Here is a 17,570-nt window from a genome sequence, read left to right on the forward strand (position 1 = left end):
TATCCTTCCGTAAAGATCTTCATACGGGGGCATCCCTATACTAGCATGATAGCTATTGTTGTAGGAAAACTCGATTAGGGGTAAGTGGTCATTACAATTTCCCTTAAAGTCAATGGCACAGACCCTCGGCATATATTCTATGTTGGATAGTCCTTTCACTTTGTCTGTCTGTTTGGGGGTGGTAAGTTGTACTCATATTTAGTCTAGTGCCTACACATTCTTGGAAGCTTCTCCAAAATCGGGAGTTAAACCTTGGATCTCTATCTGACACTATGGCAATGAGAACTTTGTGCCTTACTACGATCTCCATCAGGTAAATATCCACTAGCTTGTCTACCATGTCCCTTTCATTAATTGGCGGGAAGTGCGCGGACATGGTCAGCCTATCTATGATGACCTATATGGCATCGTGATTAGTTTTAGTCCTTGGTAGGCGTGTCATAAAATTCATGATTATATGCTTCCATTTCCATTCCATAATTACCAGGGGCCGTAATAGTCCACTCGGTCGCTGATGTTCAGCATTTACCCTCTAACACGTCAAGCACTTGTTGAACCACTCTGCTACCTCCCTCTTCATGTTAGGCCACCAATAATATTTTTTTACGTCACGGTACATGTTAAGTGGCATTTTGTCCACTTAGAACGTCCTATAAAGGCTTGAATTGGTGTTTTGCACTCAAGTTATTTGTGTTTTTAATATGATTTGTAGTGTTTATATATTCCAGGCATAGTTGAAGGAATTAGGAGGTTTAACATTGCTTCGGTGCTAAATTGGTATCAGGAGGGTGTCTAGGAATTTTTCTTGTGGAATTCCATCTCAAACCAGTCAAGAAAATAAAAATCAGAAGTCTTTCCAGAATGTTAGCGTGCCCGCGCTGTAAAGCGCGCGGCCGCGCCGGGATGTCAGATTTGCAGCGCACCCACGCTGGTGAAGCACGCGGCCGCATCAGGTTGGGATTTCAGAATCCTGTTGCAAGTAGAACATGGATTTTCTGGGCTTCTGGATTGATTAAGCTGCTATATAATGACAACTTAAAGTCATTCTTAATAAGAAGCACATACCAGAGCTTAGGGAGAAGACATTGAGAAGACCTAGGAGTACAAACAAAACCAAGGCGAAGAGGATCTAGTTTATTCTTTTGATTCTTTATTTGAAGTTGTAATCTTGGATGCTAGTTTTCTTGTTTGTTGAACTCATTACTCTTGTTTAATGTACTTTGGTTTTTATTCAGTTTATAAAGACTTAGTCTATTATACCATGCTTTCATCGGAACCCACGGTGATGATGAGTTCAGTTATGGGCTAGTCGTTATCATGGGGTTCTAGCAGATTTACTTATGGATTTCAATAGTTAAATTATTTCGATGCCTTAGTGTGTGGTGATTGTATGATAACCTAGTATCGGTTGTGCTTATTCGTCTTATGACTATCGCGAACTTATAAGATAGCGTGTTAATTTCTATTAAAGCGAAAGTGAATATAGGGGTTTAGAACTTGCCATGCTAGCATAGGTTCATTTATGTGATATGCATGATTCGTAGGTAATTTTAACCATGTTACTTGCCCTATGTAATCATGATAGATAACTTGCACATTAAACCGTTATGTTGTCAAATTCTGTAGATATATAGGGTCTCAATATAATTAGTGTCTATTCAGCTTTTATCTCTTTTTTGGATGTCTAGTAGTAGGGTATTCGTACAATGAAAGTTGGCGTTTACTAGTTTCGTTTTATCTGATTAGTGTCATCACCATTACATGCTAAGGTTAAGAACAAAAGGGCTATTAAATGAAGTATCTAATGAAGTTAGAATCCCATGTTTGTGTTATATAAGTTAATCAACCTTAATTCTCTTATTTAATATTAGTTAGTATAATCTCGTAGTTATAAACAATCTCAACTTGTTATCATCTTAACATTGAATAATAACCATACCATTATTGAATAAGTACATTGATTAAATTCAACCTAAAAGAGTCTTTGTGGGAACGAACTAGACTTAATTCTATATTACTTGTGAACGCGTATACTTGCATGTAATATTAGCTCGTGTTTTCATCCTAACAAGTTTTTAGCGCCGCTGCTGGTGTTACGACCGGCATTTTATGTAATATTATTTGTGGATTGGGTATAATATTAAAGTCCAATAAAAAAAAATATTCAATGATTGTACGCTAGTGTGAGTGAAAATTTCTGCATTATAAATTTGCTTTGTGTAGTATATGATTTTTCAAAGCAAGAGTTTATTTAATTTATTTATTTTTGATTTATAAGGAATATTCTAAGCTTTGGAAAAATTTTCTTTTAAAAGGTATTTTGTTCACAAATTTTGAAAATGATTTTATAAAGTCTCTAAAAATCCAAGTTATTTTATGATATAAATTTTATAATTTTTGAACTTGTATTTTATTTTATAAAAATAAATCTTTATAAATTTTACTTGTTATAATTAGCAAATTACGTGGCTACCCTTGCATGCAAATACTCTTCCAATTCAACTTAGGGGCAAGGAAGACATTTCCAACCCCACTCACTTTCATTCTACTAACCAAATTACCCCTTTACCCTTGCATGCAAATCTACCTAACTATATTGGAAGGTTACTCTTGTAAAATCTCAAATCCACTCACTTTTGGCCAAATAAAAACCAAACTAACATGATTATTACTCCACATTCACCCCACCATTTCCACACTCCTCCTTTCCTCCCCCTCCTCTCGGTTTTTCCCCTCCCCTCTCGGTAATTCCCAAAAACCGAGCCCCCATCCCCTTCTTTCTTCATTTCTCACTCAAATAATCATCCTATTATCAAGTAATCCTACTCCCTACATGTTGTTCTTGTATATCTTAAAAGTGTAGAGTAGAAAAACTTATGTGTTGACCTTGCATGGTGGTGTTTTGTTAAAACTCCAAGTGAATATCCTTGATTCTTGTGAATTCAAGGCTTTCACCATGAGTTATAGTAGCAAAGGGTTGAGAATGGCTAGACATGAGTATGCTACACTCATGCAATTGTTTTTTTTCACCCTAATCCATTCGGCCATGACTTGATAGGAGCTGAATGGATCGTGTTTTTGTTGTCATGTTCCACTTTGTGTGCTTTTGTGATGATAACATGAAAATCTTAGTGAAGTCTTGATAAAACTCTTTGCATGCTAAGTGATCATCTAGGTATACCTTATGCTAGGCTTGCATGTCAATGTTATGATAGAACATATGTAAAAAAATGTGTTGTTTTGGTTTGAAAAACCGGAAGACATGCATGCATGTGGATTTCTCTTAGAATGTTGTAAGATTTTGATCATTTGGAAAGATTTTGTTAGTGAGCCTTAATTTCAGTAGGAATAATGTGTTAATATTGATTTATGCTTCTTGTTGCATGGTAATAATTCGTGGTTATTTTTTTATAAAAATATATATCTTGTTGTTTCAAAAGCATGAAGATTTGTGATTTGTGAAGTGTAGTCTCTTTTGTTTTTCCATAATTGTACCTTAGGTAAGGATGATCTCACCAAGGTTATTTTGAGAAAAAGGGAGTTAGTTCAGTAGAATACCATGTATAAGTCTTGGTTTAAGTATTTAGTTGGGTTTGTCAAGTCAAAACCTTGGAAAATGAGAGTTAAAGTTTCTGCAGAAAAATCAGTATAGCACCCTGAGGTTTAGAGTGAGTTTTGACCATGTCATTGGTGTGCACTTTGAGGCCCAAGCTACCAGAAGTTAGTATTGGGAGTATATAATAGGTTTTAGAAGTTTGTTGGAGGTTTGCATGTCATTTGGTTAGGTGCACAAGTAGAATCACAAAATCTGTCCAGCAGGGGACAGTTTTGTTGCAACTTGGAAATAGGGAGATTTGACCATGTCATGGGTAGGCCCTCATTAGGCCCAATTGGGCCTTAGTTAGAGGTTATGTCAGAGAAGTTTTTCCAACCATATTTCATAGGATATGAGCTAGAACCAAGTGTCACAAGTTAATTCAAGTAAGGATATTTTCTGCCCAGAAAAACAGGGGAACCTTGGACTTTTAGCTTAGGCCCAAGAAGGCCCAAGCCAGGCCCTTGAGCCACATCAAGTTTGTGAGATGACCTTAGGTCAGGAGAGTCTTGTGTAAAAGTTTTGAAGAAAAACTTGTAGTTTAAGAGTGTCTAATGTACTCAAGAAACCATAGTTGTCATTCTGAAATTTGCACCAGTGAGCACTATCACTTATCACATAGTTTTAGAACACTTAGAAGTGAGTATTAGGTCGACCACCATAGTTGTAAGATAGGATAAGGTTAGTAGAGCAAAAGGCACAAGTGAGGGTCAATAGGTTTTGGATAATTTAGGAAAGGCACATCGAGTTAGGAAGCTGAAATTAGAAGACCTTGTCTAGTTTAGCGACCAAGAAACTTAAGTTGTGAGTCGAGATCATCCAAGCCTAGTGTTGCATTATGATATATATGGTGTTATTTGGTGTTAATATATGATATGTGAATATGTGGCTATGTGTGTGCAATTATAATTTAAAAGTGAATCTAAATTAAGTGCATATAGGCCTACGTGCCATCCGTGTTTAATTTCGAGTTATAAATAGGTTAGGTTGGTGAGAATATATTATAATGAGGATTATTATTATTTATGTAGGATCTCGAGACGAGGGAAAACTTTCCATAAAAGTCGAGTGAAGCTCCAGTTGTTGCTCCTACCAGTCAGACCAGACCAGCCTATCTCAAGGCAAGTGATTCAACTTGACATTCGTATTTACAACAAATAGTTCTTATATATTGATGCAATTATCCTGAGTCATTTGATATATTTAAATCAAGCGTATCTTTTGTTTATCTTTGAGTTACATAGAGATGCCATGAACCCTCGAGTACGTATTGCAAGTAGTTCAAAAGTCTTTCATGATGGTTTAATGCCATGATAAAATGAAGAATTGATATATTACTTGATGGATCCTCTTGATTAACATGTTGATGTTTCCTAAGTATTAATATCTCATCCTGATACTTGAACCCCTATAGAACCTTACTTTGAATTCTGATAGTCAGATACTTACCAGCTTGATTCCTCATTGATTGATACCCTCTTTCTTATCCTAAAGCTTGACAATTCTGATATGTCCTGAGTAAAAGATCATTCTTCATACCTTAACACCCTTAGTATTCATGAAGCTTACCTTCTTGATGATCCAACACTTGAACCTTGATGAGAAACCATTGCTTTGAGCCCAAATTGGCATTACCCTTCATATTATCCATTAGCCTCACTAAATCCTCTTGTCCAATCTTTGATATATGAAAACCATTCAATTACTTGAATAGAGAATAGTTTTGTGAATCATGGCTATGATATTCAGTACCTTGTTTCCCGTGTTTCGAGTTGATCTATAATCCCTTGATAAAAATGTTTACAGTCAAAAGAGATTTTGTCATAAATCGGCATCAGTTTTTAAAATGATTAAAATGTGGGTTTTTAGTCCCAAAGGGGGATAAATGTTTTCTTGAATAGTGGATCTGGACTGAGACGCGAGTCCTTTCCACACTTATATTAGGCTTAAAAGTTGCCTAGGGATTCCCAATAATGTTTTAGAACCCAGCGAGGTTCGGGATTACTTCGCGGCCGATCACCGGCTGTAATCCGTAGCGTCATAAAATGATTTGATTAAGACATGATTTTAAAATTGTTTTGATGCAAGCAAAATGATGTCATCTCACATAGTTTTTATCTCTCGTTACCTTTGGTTATGTCTTTCCATTATCATTCTTAAAAGTATATCTCAATTTATGTTTTATGTCGTACTGTTAGCACTTGTTGAGCATTTGGCTCACTTCTTGCTTTACCCTTATATTACAGCTAGCAGCTATGGTTAGATTCAAGCAGACTGCCCGTAAGGCCTGTGATGCTGATGCTTATGTTCGAGCTCAGGTAGAATAAGTAATAATAGTTGTGTGAGGACTCGGTATTTGTAATCAGATGTAATAGTTGGTAGTGTTGGGCTATTCCAAACCCTAAACTGTAAGATCTTGGATTTTGGTTGTGTATTCTTCATTAAAAAGATGTAATAGCTATATTTATTTTGCTGTTTAAGTTGGGGGTGTGACAGGTTTTGGTATCAGAGCTACGGTTTAGAGTCCCTGGACAGCACAAATAGGTTATAGGATTTGTGTGTAGGTTATAGATATTATGCGAGAGAGTAGGTTAAGTAAATTATTATTAATACTCCTCTTATTGGTTGTCAGCAAAGGGCGCATTCCTCGTCATCCTCTGGGTCGGACGACACTATTGCTTTCTCCATGTATGCTGAGTTGAGGCGCGAGTTCGACATACTTCAGGGCAAGTATGACCGACTGATAGACCGACTGAAGAACGTGTATCCGGACAGCCGAAACTATGAAGGGAAGCCCAATGAGCAGATGACTGCGAGACTTGAGACCTTGGTTCAGTACGTCAACACTAAGCTTGAGGAGATGCCAGCGCACCGGGACCGTTCCAGCCAGTATGTCATTCTGATGGTGGCGGATGAGCTCCAGAGTATTGCGAAGACGCTTCGAGAGGAAAAGACTACCAAGCCCCGTTCAGATGGAGTGGAGCCTTAGTTCTTTCCATTTACCTTTCATGTTGTTGTACTATCAGACTCTATGGAATCCCCAGTTGTTTCCGTTTTTTTCTTTAAATAAGCCTGTTATTCCTAGAATCAGACTATGTCCCAATCTTATGTATTGTGACCTTTAAAATTTCAATAATTATGTGTTATTGTTCCATTTGCTCTCAACTGTTATTTTATGTTTTTATCATCATATCTGCTTAATTTGGAAACTTGACCCCATATGAAAATGAGAATGCCATGCGATACCCTCGAATCATTTTATCATTCATATCTGTTTTGACACAACTCTTATTTCAGGATCATGCCTCCCAAAAAGAAGAACCCAACAACCACCTTCACCACATACCCAAATATTCTTCGACTACTGGAAACCTTGCAACAGCAAACCAATGCTATAGCTCAACAACAACTAACTCTTCAACAACGAATTGAAAACCAAGATAACCGTGAGCCACACCAACCACCTGAACCACCAGTACCACCTAGACAAATTGTCACTTTCAAGGCTTTTCAGAATGTGAATCCACCTGTATTTCATGATACCACTGATCCAGTGATAGCTAACACATGGATCAAGGAGATGGAAAGGGCTTTTGAGTTGGTACAGTTAGGAGACGATCAGAAGACGCCGTATGCTACTTACTTCTTGAAGGGAGAAGTCATCTATTGGTGGGAATCAGTAAAGGCTATGGAAGTCACTCAGCAGGTTTCTTGGGAGAGATTTAAAAAGTTATTTCTGGACAAGTATTACCCTAAGTACATGCAAGGGAACATGACTGTATTGGAGTATGAGAAGAAGTTCACTGAGTTGTCAAGGTTTGTGACAAAGTATACCAGCACTGAGGAGGAAAAAGCAAAGAAATTTCAGCAAGGATTGGAGCTTTGGATCAGAGATAGGGTGGCTATGTTTGAGCTTGAAGCTTATGCGGGAGTAGTACAGAAAGCTGCTCTGATTGAGAATAATGGGATGCAGTCAAGGAAAGAGAGGGATAACAAGAAGAGGAAGGTTCCATTTTATGGAGAAAAGTCTGAAGCTGGAAGTTCGCAAGATCGGAATGTAAAGAGGATTGGTTTCCAGAAGGGCGGAAATTTTCAAAAGAAGGGAAATTTGGGAAAAAGGCAAGAATCAAAAGGGAACAACCAGGCAAGCCAAGGGCAAGTTGGAGAAACCAGGTTCCAGAGACCGGAATGCAAGCACTGTGGAAGAAGGCACCCCGGAGTATGCAATAAGCTGAGCATGACCTGTTATAGGTGCAATCAGAAGGGACATTTGGCAAATGAGTGCAAGATGCCGAAGCCAGGAGTTACGTGCTACAAATGTGGGAAGACTGGACACATGGCTAGGGAGTGTAAGGCAACAGGACCAGTCAAAGTTCTGATGAACGTGGCAAGTACCAGTGCAAGCGTGCCAGCTGAGGTATTGGCATTACCTCCACCACCCGCACCAACCCCGCAAGCAACAGCAAGGACATTTGATCTAAAGATGAAAGATGTTGTTCAGAATTCTGAGGTGATAGCAGGTACACTTTTACTCAATAATGTCAAAGCTAAAGTATTGATTGATTCGGGAGCAACAAGATCTTTCATATCAGAATCTTTTGTTGATAAGCTCCAATGTGATAAAATGGTTATGAGTGAGGTAGTAAATGTGGTAATTGCAAACCAAGAGAAGATTCATGTGAATCAATTTTGTCCAAAGTGTGAGATCGATATTTCGGGATATAAGTTTTCAGCCGACTTGATACTCTTCAAGTTGGGAGAGTTTGATATAATTTTAGGAATGGATTGGTTAGGAGAGAATAGCGCTCAGATAAATTGTAAGACCAAGAGAGTGTATTTAAGACGAAGAGTGGAGAGAAGGTAGTATTTAAGGGGCAGAGGCAAGAACAACTATTTCTTATAATCGTTCAGGCTAAGAAGTTGCTTAGAAAAGGTTGTGAGTCGTTCCTAGCATATGTAGTGGATTCAGAGAGAGGCAGCCTCAGCATGGAAGATATTCCTGTAGTTAGTGAGTTCCCCGATGTGTTTCCCGACGAACTACCAGGCTTACCACCAGATCGACAAATTGAGTTCGAGATCAACCTTGCTCCAGGCATGGAACCAGTTTCAAAGGCCCCATATAGGATGGCACCAGCAGAAATGAAAGAGTTGGCGAGCCAGCTACAAGAATTATTGGATAAAGGAGTGATACGACCAAGTACGTCGCCATGGGGAGCACCTGTTCTGTTTGTAAGAAGAAAGATGGGAGTATGCGTCTATGCATAGATTACCGGGAGCTGAATAAGGTGATGATCAAGAACCGTTACCCGCTACCAAGGATAGATGACCTTTTTGATCAGTTGAAGGGAGCAAAATGCTTTTCGAAGATTGATTTGAGATCGGGATACCATCAATTAAAGATCAAAAAAGAAGATATTCCTAAGACCGCATTCAGGACCAGATATGGGCATTATGAATTCCTAGTAATGCCGTTTGGATTGACCAACGCTCCGGCCGCATTTATGGATCTGATGAATCGGGTATTTAAGAAGTATTTGGACAAATTTGTCGTGGTATTCATTGATGACATCCTTATTTATTCTAAGTCGGAAGAAGAACATAAGCAGCACCTCTGGATAGCATTGGAGATACTCCGACAAGAGAAGTTGTATGCCAAGTTTACCAAATGTGAGTTTTGGTTAAAGGAAGTTCAATTTTTGGGGCATGTTATTGGAAATGAGGGAGTTAAAGTGGATCCGGCAAAGATTGAGGCAGTTATGAGTTGGGAGAGGCCAAAGACTCTTACGGAAGTGCGAAGTTTTCTAGGATTGGCCGGATACTATAGAAGATTCGTCAAGGATTTCTCGAAGATCGCCACGCCATTGACCAAGTTAACCAGAAAGAATCAAAAGTTTGAATGGAGTATAGAATGTGAAGATAGCTTTCAAGAATTAAAGCAGAAGTTGGTAACAGCTCCGGTGTTGGTACTTCCAGATGATCAAGGGAATTTTGTAATATTCAGCGATGCTTCACATAAGGGTTTGGGTTGTGTGTTGATGCAACACAGTAAAGTGATCGCATATGCGTCAAGACAGTTGAAGCCGCATGAGTTAAAGTACCCGACGCATGACTTGGAACTAGCCGCCATAGTGTTCGCACTCAAGATCTGGAGACATTACCTCTATGGAGAGAAGTGTGAAATCTACACGGATCACAAGAGTTTAAAGTACATTTTTACTCAGAAAGAGCTCAATATGAGGCAGAGGAGATGGCTGGAACTGATCAAGGACTATGACTGCTCGATAAATTACCATCCTGGAAAGGCGAACGTAGTGGCCGATGCTCTGAGTAGGAAGGAGAGATTGAATATGATGATAACATCAAAAGAGTTAACTGGAGAAATCGAAAAATTGGAATTGGAACTTTGTGCTTATAGAAAAGTTGAGGAAGTTTGTCGTACAATGACATTTCAGCCAACACTAGTGGAAAAGATAAAGAAGTGTCAAGAGGAAGTAATGGAAAAAGAGAAGAAACAGTTATCTGGAGAGGAGATTAATACTCAAAGGGATGAGCAAGGGATACTAAGGTTTTCATCCAGAATATGGATTCCCCATGTACCTGAATTAAAGAATGAGATCCTCCATGAAGCCCACAATTCGAAATTTTCAATCCACCCGGGAAGCACCAAGATGTATCGAGACTTAAAGAAAAACTTTTGGTGGCCAAATATGAAGCGAGACGTGGCAGAATGGGTTGCAAAGTGCTATACTTGTCAGAAAGTAAAGGCTGAACATCAACGACCAAGCGGATTAATTCAGCCCCTGAAGATTCCAGAATGGAAATGGGAAAATATCGCTATGGACTTTATAGTAGGACTACCGCGAACGAAATCCGGACATGACGCAATATGGGTTATAGTTGATCGTCTTACGAAGTCGGCGCATTTCCTTCCAATAAACGAGAAGTCGTCATTGGACAAGTTGGTTCATTTGTATGTGCGCGAAATCGTACTAAGGCATGGAGTACCCGTATCAATAGTTTCAGACAGAGATCCCCGATTTAACTCGAGATTCTGGAAGCAATTTCAGGAATGTCTTGGCACGAAGTTGAATATGAGCACGGCGTACCACCCGCAAACTGATGGCCAGAGTGAAAGGACAATTCAAACAATTGAAGACATGTTGCGCAGTTGTGCAATCGATTTTGCAGGAACTTGGGACGACCATTTGCATTGATTGAATTCTCTTACAACAACAGCTATCATTCCAGTATCGGCATGCCACCATACGAAGCTTTGTACGGGCGAAAATGTAGATCACCAACAAGTTGGGATGAAGTAGGAGAAGGAAGAATTCTCGGCTCGGATTTGGTACAACAGTTGCATGACTCGGTCAAGTTAATTCAGAAAAGGTTGTTTGCTGCTCAAGATAGACAGAGGAAGTATGCGGATCCAACGCGTAAGGACATTCAATTCCAAATTGGCGAAGCTGTGTTGCTGAAGGTGTCACCTAGAAAAGGGTTGATAAGATTTGGCAAGAAAGGGAAGTTAGCACCTAGATACATAGGTCCTTTTGAGATTTTGAGTCAAGTGGGAAATGTGGCCTACGAGTTGGCCTTACCACCTCAGTATCGGCATGTGCATAATGTGTTCCATGTGTCGTTACTTAAGAAGTACAATCCTGACGCTAGCCATGTGATAGAATATGAACCTGTAGAAATTCAGGCAGACCTGTCATTTGTGGAGCAACCGGTTAAAATACTCGACTGACAAGTAAAGAGTCTTAGAAATAAATCAGTAAAGTTAGTAAAAGTACTTTGGAGGAACCCTAAGGTCGAAGAGTCGACTTGGGAGTTAGAGTCTGATATGCGTTCCCGGCATCCTCATCTTTTCTCTTAGATTCTGGGGACAGAATCCCTTAAGGGGGATAGGAGGTTACGACCGGCATTTTATGTAATATTATTTGTGGATTGGGTATAATATTAAAGTCCAATAAATAAAAAAAATAAATATATTCAATGATTGTACGCTAGTGTGAGTGAAAATTTCTGCATTATAAATTTGCTTTGTGTAGTATATGATTTTTCAAAGCAAGAGTTTATTTAATTTATTTATTTTTGATTTATAAGGAATATTCTAAGCTTTGGAAAATTTTTCTTTTAAAAGGTATTTTGTTCACAAATTTTGAAAATGATTTTATAAAGTCTCTAAAAATCCAAGTTATTTTATGATATAAATTTTATAATTTTTGAACTTGTATTTTATTTTATAAAAATAAATCTTTATAAATTTTACTTGTTATAATTAGCAAATTACGTGGCTACCCTTGCATGCAAATACTCTTCCAATTCAACTTAGGGGCAAGGAAGACATTTCCAACCCCACTCACTTTCATTCTACTAACCAAATTACCCCTTTACCCTTGCATGCAAATCTACCTAACTATATTGGAAGGTTACTCTTGTAAAATCTCAAATCCACTCACTTTTGGCCAAATAAAAACCAAACTAATATGATTATTACTCCACATTCACCCCACCATTTCCACACTCCTCCTTTCCTCCCCCTCCTCTCGGTTTTTCCCCTCCCCTCTCGGCAATTCCCAAAAACCGAGCCCCCATCTCCTTCTTTCTTCATTTCTCACTCAAATAATCATCCTATTATCAAGTAATCCTACTCCCTACATATTGTTCTTGTATATCTTAAGAGTGTAGAGTAGAAAAACTTATGTGTTGACCTTGCATGGTGGTGTTTTGTTAAAACTCCAAGTGAATATCCTTGATTCTTGTGAATTCAAGGCTTTCACCATGAGTTATAGTAGCAAAGGGTTGAGAATGGCTAGACATGAGTATGCTACACTCATGCAATTGTTGTTTTCACCCTAATCCATTCGGCCATGACTTGATAGGAGCCGAATGGATGGTGTTTTAGTTGTCATGTTCCACTTTGTGTGTTTTTGTGATGATAACATGAAAATCTTAGTGAAGTCTTGATAAAACTCTTTGCATGCTAAGTGATCATCTAGGTATACCTTATGCTAGGCTTGCATGTCAATGTTATGATAGAACATATGTAAAAAAATGTGTTGTTTTGGTTGGAAAAACCCGAAGGCATGCATGCATGTGGATTTCTCTTAGAATGTTGTAAGATTTTGATCATTTGGAAAGATTTTGTCAGTGAGCCTTAATTTCAGTAGGAATAATGTGTTAATATTGATTTATGCTTCTTGTTGCATGGTAATAATTCGTGGTTATTTTTTTATAAAAATATATATCTTGTTGTTTCAAAAGCATGAAGATTTGTGATTTGTGAAGTGTAGTCTCTTTTGTTTTGCCATAATTGTACCTTAGGTAAAGATGATCTCACCAAGGTTATTTTGCGAAAAAGGGAGTTAGTTCAGTAGAATACCATGTATAAGTCTTGGTTTAAGTATTTAGTTGTTGTTAGTTGAGTTTGTCAAGTCAAAACCTTGGAAAATGAGAGTTATAGTTTCTGCAGAAAAATCAGTATAGCACCCTGAGGTTTAGAGTGAGTTTTGACCATGTCATTGGTGTGCACTTTGAGGCCCAAGCTACCAGAAGTTAGTATTGGGAGTATATAATAGGTTTTAGAAGTTGGTTGGAGGTTTGCATGTCATTTGGTTAGGTGCACAAGTAGAATCACAAAATCTGTCCAGCAGGGGACAGTTTTGTTGCAACTTGGAAATAGGGAGATTTGACCATGTCATGGGTAGGCCCTCATTAGGCCCAATTGGGTCTTAGTTAGAGGGTATGTCAGAGAAGTTTTTCCAACCATAGTTCTTAGGATATGAGCTAGAACCATGTGTCACAAGTTAATTCAAGTCAGGGCATTTTCTGCCCAGAAAAACTGGGGAACCTTGGACTTTTAGTTTAGGCCCAAGAAGGCCCAAGCCAGGCCCTTGAGCCACATCAAGTTTGTGAGATGCCCTTAGGTCAGGAGAGTCTTGTGTAAAAGTTTTGAAGAAAAACTTGTAGTTTAAGAGTGTCTAATGTACTCAAGAAACCATAGTTGTCATTCTGAAATTTGCACCAGTGAGCACTATCACTTATCACATAGTTTTAGAACACTTAGAAGTGAGTATTAGGTCGACCACCATAGTTTTAAGATAGGATAAGGTTAGTAGAGCAAAAGGCACAAGTGAGGGTCAATAGATTTTGGATAATTTAGGAAAGGCACATCGAGTTAGGAAGCCGAAATTAGAAGTCCTTGTCTAGTTTAGCGACCAAGAAACTTAAGTTGTGAGTCGAGATCATCCAAGCCTAGTGTTGCATTATGATATATATGGTGTTATTTGGTGTTAATATATGATATGTGAATATGTGGCTATGTGTGTGCAATTATAATTTAAAAGTGAATATAAATTAAGTGCATATAGGCCTACGTGCCATCCGCGTTTAATTTCGAGTTGTAAATAGGTTAGGTTGGTGAGAATATATTATAATGAGGATTATTATTATTTATGTAGGATCTCGAGACGAGAGAAAACTTGCCATAAAAGTCGAGTGAAGCTCCAGTTGTTGCTCCTACCAGTCAGACCAGACCAGCCTATCTCAAGGCAAGTGATTCAACTTGACCTTCGTATTTACTACAAATAGTTCTTATATATTGATGCAATTATCCTGAGTCATTTGATATATTTAATTCAAGCATATCTTTTGTTTATCTTTGAGTTACATAGAGATGCCATGAACCCTCGAGTACGTATTGCAAGTAGTTCAAAAGTCTTTCATGATGGTTTAATGCCATGATAAAATGAAGAATTGATATATTACTTGATGGATCCTCTTGATTAACATGTTGATGTTTCCTAAGTATTAATATCTCATCCTGATACTTGAACCCCTATAGAACCTTACTTTGAATTCTGATAGTCAGATACTTACCAGCTTGATTCCTCATTGATTGATACCCTCTTTCTTATCCTAAAGCTTGACAATTCTGATATGTCCTGAGTTAAAGATCATTCTTCATACCTTAACACCCTTAGTATTCATGAAGCTTACCTTCTTGATGATCCAGCACTTGAACCTTGATGAGAAACCATTGCTTTGAGCCCAAATTGGCATTACCCTTCATATTATCCATTAGCCTAACTAAATCATCTTGTCCAATCTTTGATATATGAAAACCATTCAATTACTTGAATAGAGAATAGTTTTGTGAATCATGGCTCTGATATTCAGTACCTTGTTTCCCGTGTTTCGAGTTGATCTATAATCCCTTGATAAAAATGTTTACAGTCAAAAGAGATTTTGTCATAAATCGGCATCAATTTTTAAAATGATTAAAATGTGGGTTTTTAGTCCCAAAGGGGGATAAATGTTTTCTTGAATAGTGGATCTGGACTGAGACGCGAGTCCTTTCCACACTTATATTAGGCTTAAAAGTTGCCTAGGGATTCCCAATAATGTTTTAGAACCCAGCGAGGTTCGGGATTACTTCGCGGCTGATCACCGGCTGTAATCCGTAGCGTCATAAAATGATTTGATTAAGACATGATTTTAAAATTGTTTTGATGCAAGCAAAATGATGCCATCTCACATAGTTTTTATCTCTCGTTACCTTTGGTTATGTCTTTCCATTATCATTCTTAAAAGTATATCTCAATTTATGGTTTGTGTCGTACTGTTAGCACTTGTTGAGCATTTGGCTCACTTCTTGCTTTACCCTTATATTACAGCTAGCAGCTATGGTTAGATTCAAGCAGACTGCCCGTAAGACCTGTGATGCTGATGCTTATGTTCGAGCTCAGGTAGAATAAGTAATAATAGTTGTGTGAGGACTCGGTATTTGTAATCAGATGTAATAGTTGGTAGTGTTGGGATGTTCCAAACCCTAAACTATAAGATCTTGGATTTTGGTTGTGTATTCTTCATTAAAAAGATGTAATAGCTATATTTATTTTGCTGTTTAAGTTGAGGGTGTGACAGCTGGGGACTCGTGGTTATTTTTAGTTTATGTGCTTGATATCAGTGGTCGTTAAAGTTTAGTGACTTGGATATTTTACTTACTTATTTACTTGTTGCTTTTTCAGGTACTCTAGAGAGCGTTTATGCTAACGCGTTCTCGATCTCGAAAGAGAACACTGGATAAAGCAGAGGAAGAAGTTTTATTAGAGGAAGAAGTTCTTGTTGAGGAGGGGAAAGTTGCAGAAGAAGCTCTTGTTGCAATGGGTGAACCAGAAGCGAATACAAAGGCTTTGATAGACTATTCTCCGCCGAAGATCAATGATATTCAGTCTAGCATTGTCAGACTAGCCATCATGGATAACACTTTCGAAATCAAGGCTAGCATAATTCAGATGGTTCAGAACTCGGTTCAGTTGGGGGTTCTCCAACAGAAGATCCTAACATGCATATTAGAGATTTCATCGAGATCTGTGACACTTTCAAATTCAACAATATGTCTAAAGATGCTATAAAGCTAAGGCTTTTCCCATTCTCTCTGAGGGATAAAGCTAAGTGTTGGTTGCATTCTCTACCACATGGATCTATCACTAAGAGGGAAGATCTTGCTCAAAAGTTTCTTACTAAGTTCTTTCCTATGGTGAAGACTGTTGCAATCAGGAATGTTCTTACTCAATTTGTGCAGCAAACATGAAAGTCTTTGTGTGAAGCTTGGGATCGTTATAAGGAGATGCTTAAAAAGTGTCCTCATCATGGTATGCCTGACTGGATGATCATTGACTGCTTTTATAATTGATTGGGAGCATAGTCTAGACCCCTGCTCGATGTAGCATCAAATAGAGTCTTATGGGCCAAGAGCTATGATGAAGTTTATGAGCTGATTGAACTGATGGCTGCTAATGAATATCAGAACCCTTCTTAGAGACCAAATCAAGGAAAGGTAGCAGGAATTCTGGAGGTAGATGCAGCTACTGTTATAGCTGCTCAACTTAAGGCTTTGAAGATGAAGGTGGATTCTTTGGCTAATTATGAAGTTAATCAGATCACTAGTCTTTGTGAGCTTTGTGCTGGTGCCCATGAGACGGAGCAGTGTGCTATTTTTAGTGAATCAGCTGAGTTCGTGAGCAACTTTCAAAGGTCACAGCACCTAGTTCCAGCCATATATCATCCCAACAACCACAATCATCCTAAAACTCATAATGCAGTTCAACAACCTTATTAGAGGTATGCAGTAAAGCAGTACAACCCCCTGGCTTTCAACAACCGCAATATGCTCCAAGACAACAACTCCAACTTCAGCAGTTACCACATGGAGGTATAAGTCAATCTGATGAAAAATATGAATTGGAGGAGTTGAGGCTCATGTGCAAGAGCCAATTGGTTTCTATTAAGACCTTGGAAAATCAAATTAGGCAAATTATCAATGCCTTACTGAATCGACAACCTGGTACACTTCCTTGTGACACAGAAGTTCCATTCAAGAAGGAACAAAAGAGCAGGTTAAGACAATTACATTGAGGTCAGGGAAGGTTGTGAATCCCGAAAAATCTTAAATTTCAGAAGATGAAGCGGTGGCTGAAGAAGAAGTGCAGAAAGAAGCAAAAGTGGAACCAAGGAAGAAAACTGTGAAACACACTCCTCCTGAGGGTAATACAGGGGATAAATAGATCTATCCTCCACCTCCTTTTCCTAAGAGGCTGCAGAAGCAAAAGTTGGATAAGTAGTTCACGAAGTTTCTGGAGGTGTTTAAAAAACTTCATATCAACATACCTTTTGTTGAAGCTCTTGAACAGATGCCTGCCTATGCGAAGTTTATGAAAGGTATTCTCTCTCGGAAAGTGAAGCTCAATGACTTAGAGACCGTTGCTCTAAGAGAGGAATGCATTGTTGTGCTGCAACAGATGTTGTCTACCAAGCTTAAAGATCCTAGAAGCTTCACAATTCCTTGCACAATTGGAAACTTGTCATTCGACAAGTGTTTATGTGATTTGGGAGCTAGCATCAATTTGATGCCTTTGTCTGTCTTCAAGAAATTGGATTTACCTGATTCAAAGCCTAATGATATGTCCTT

The 17,570-nt window shown here is 38.3% G+C and overlaps 1 non-coding gene across 1 annotated transcript; it reads right to left on the reverse strand.

Moving 5' to 3' along the window:
* Positions 1-16,151: 16,151 nt before the first annotated feature.
* LOC141687737 (small nucleolar RNA R71) lies at positions 16,152-16,258 on the reverse strand. The gene has a single exon (XR_012561222.1). It is a non-coding gene; the product is annotated as a small nucleolar RNA R71 (small nucleolar RNA).
* Between the last annotated feature and the right edge of the window lie 1,312 nt (positions 16,259-17,570).

The sequence above is a fragment of the Apium graveolens genome, chromosome 9 (assembly GCF_009905375.1).
Source record: "Apium graveolens cultivar Ventura chromosome 9, ASM990537v1, whole genome shotgun sequence".
NCBI classification, from domain to species: Eukaryota; Viridiplantae; Streptophyta; class Magnoliopsida; order Apiales; family Apiaceae; genus Apium; species Apium graveolens.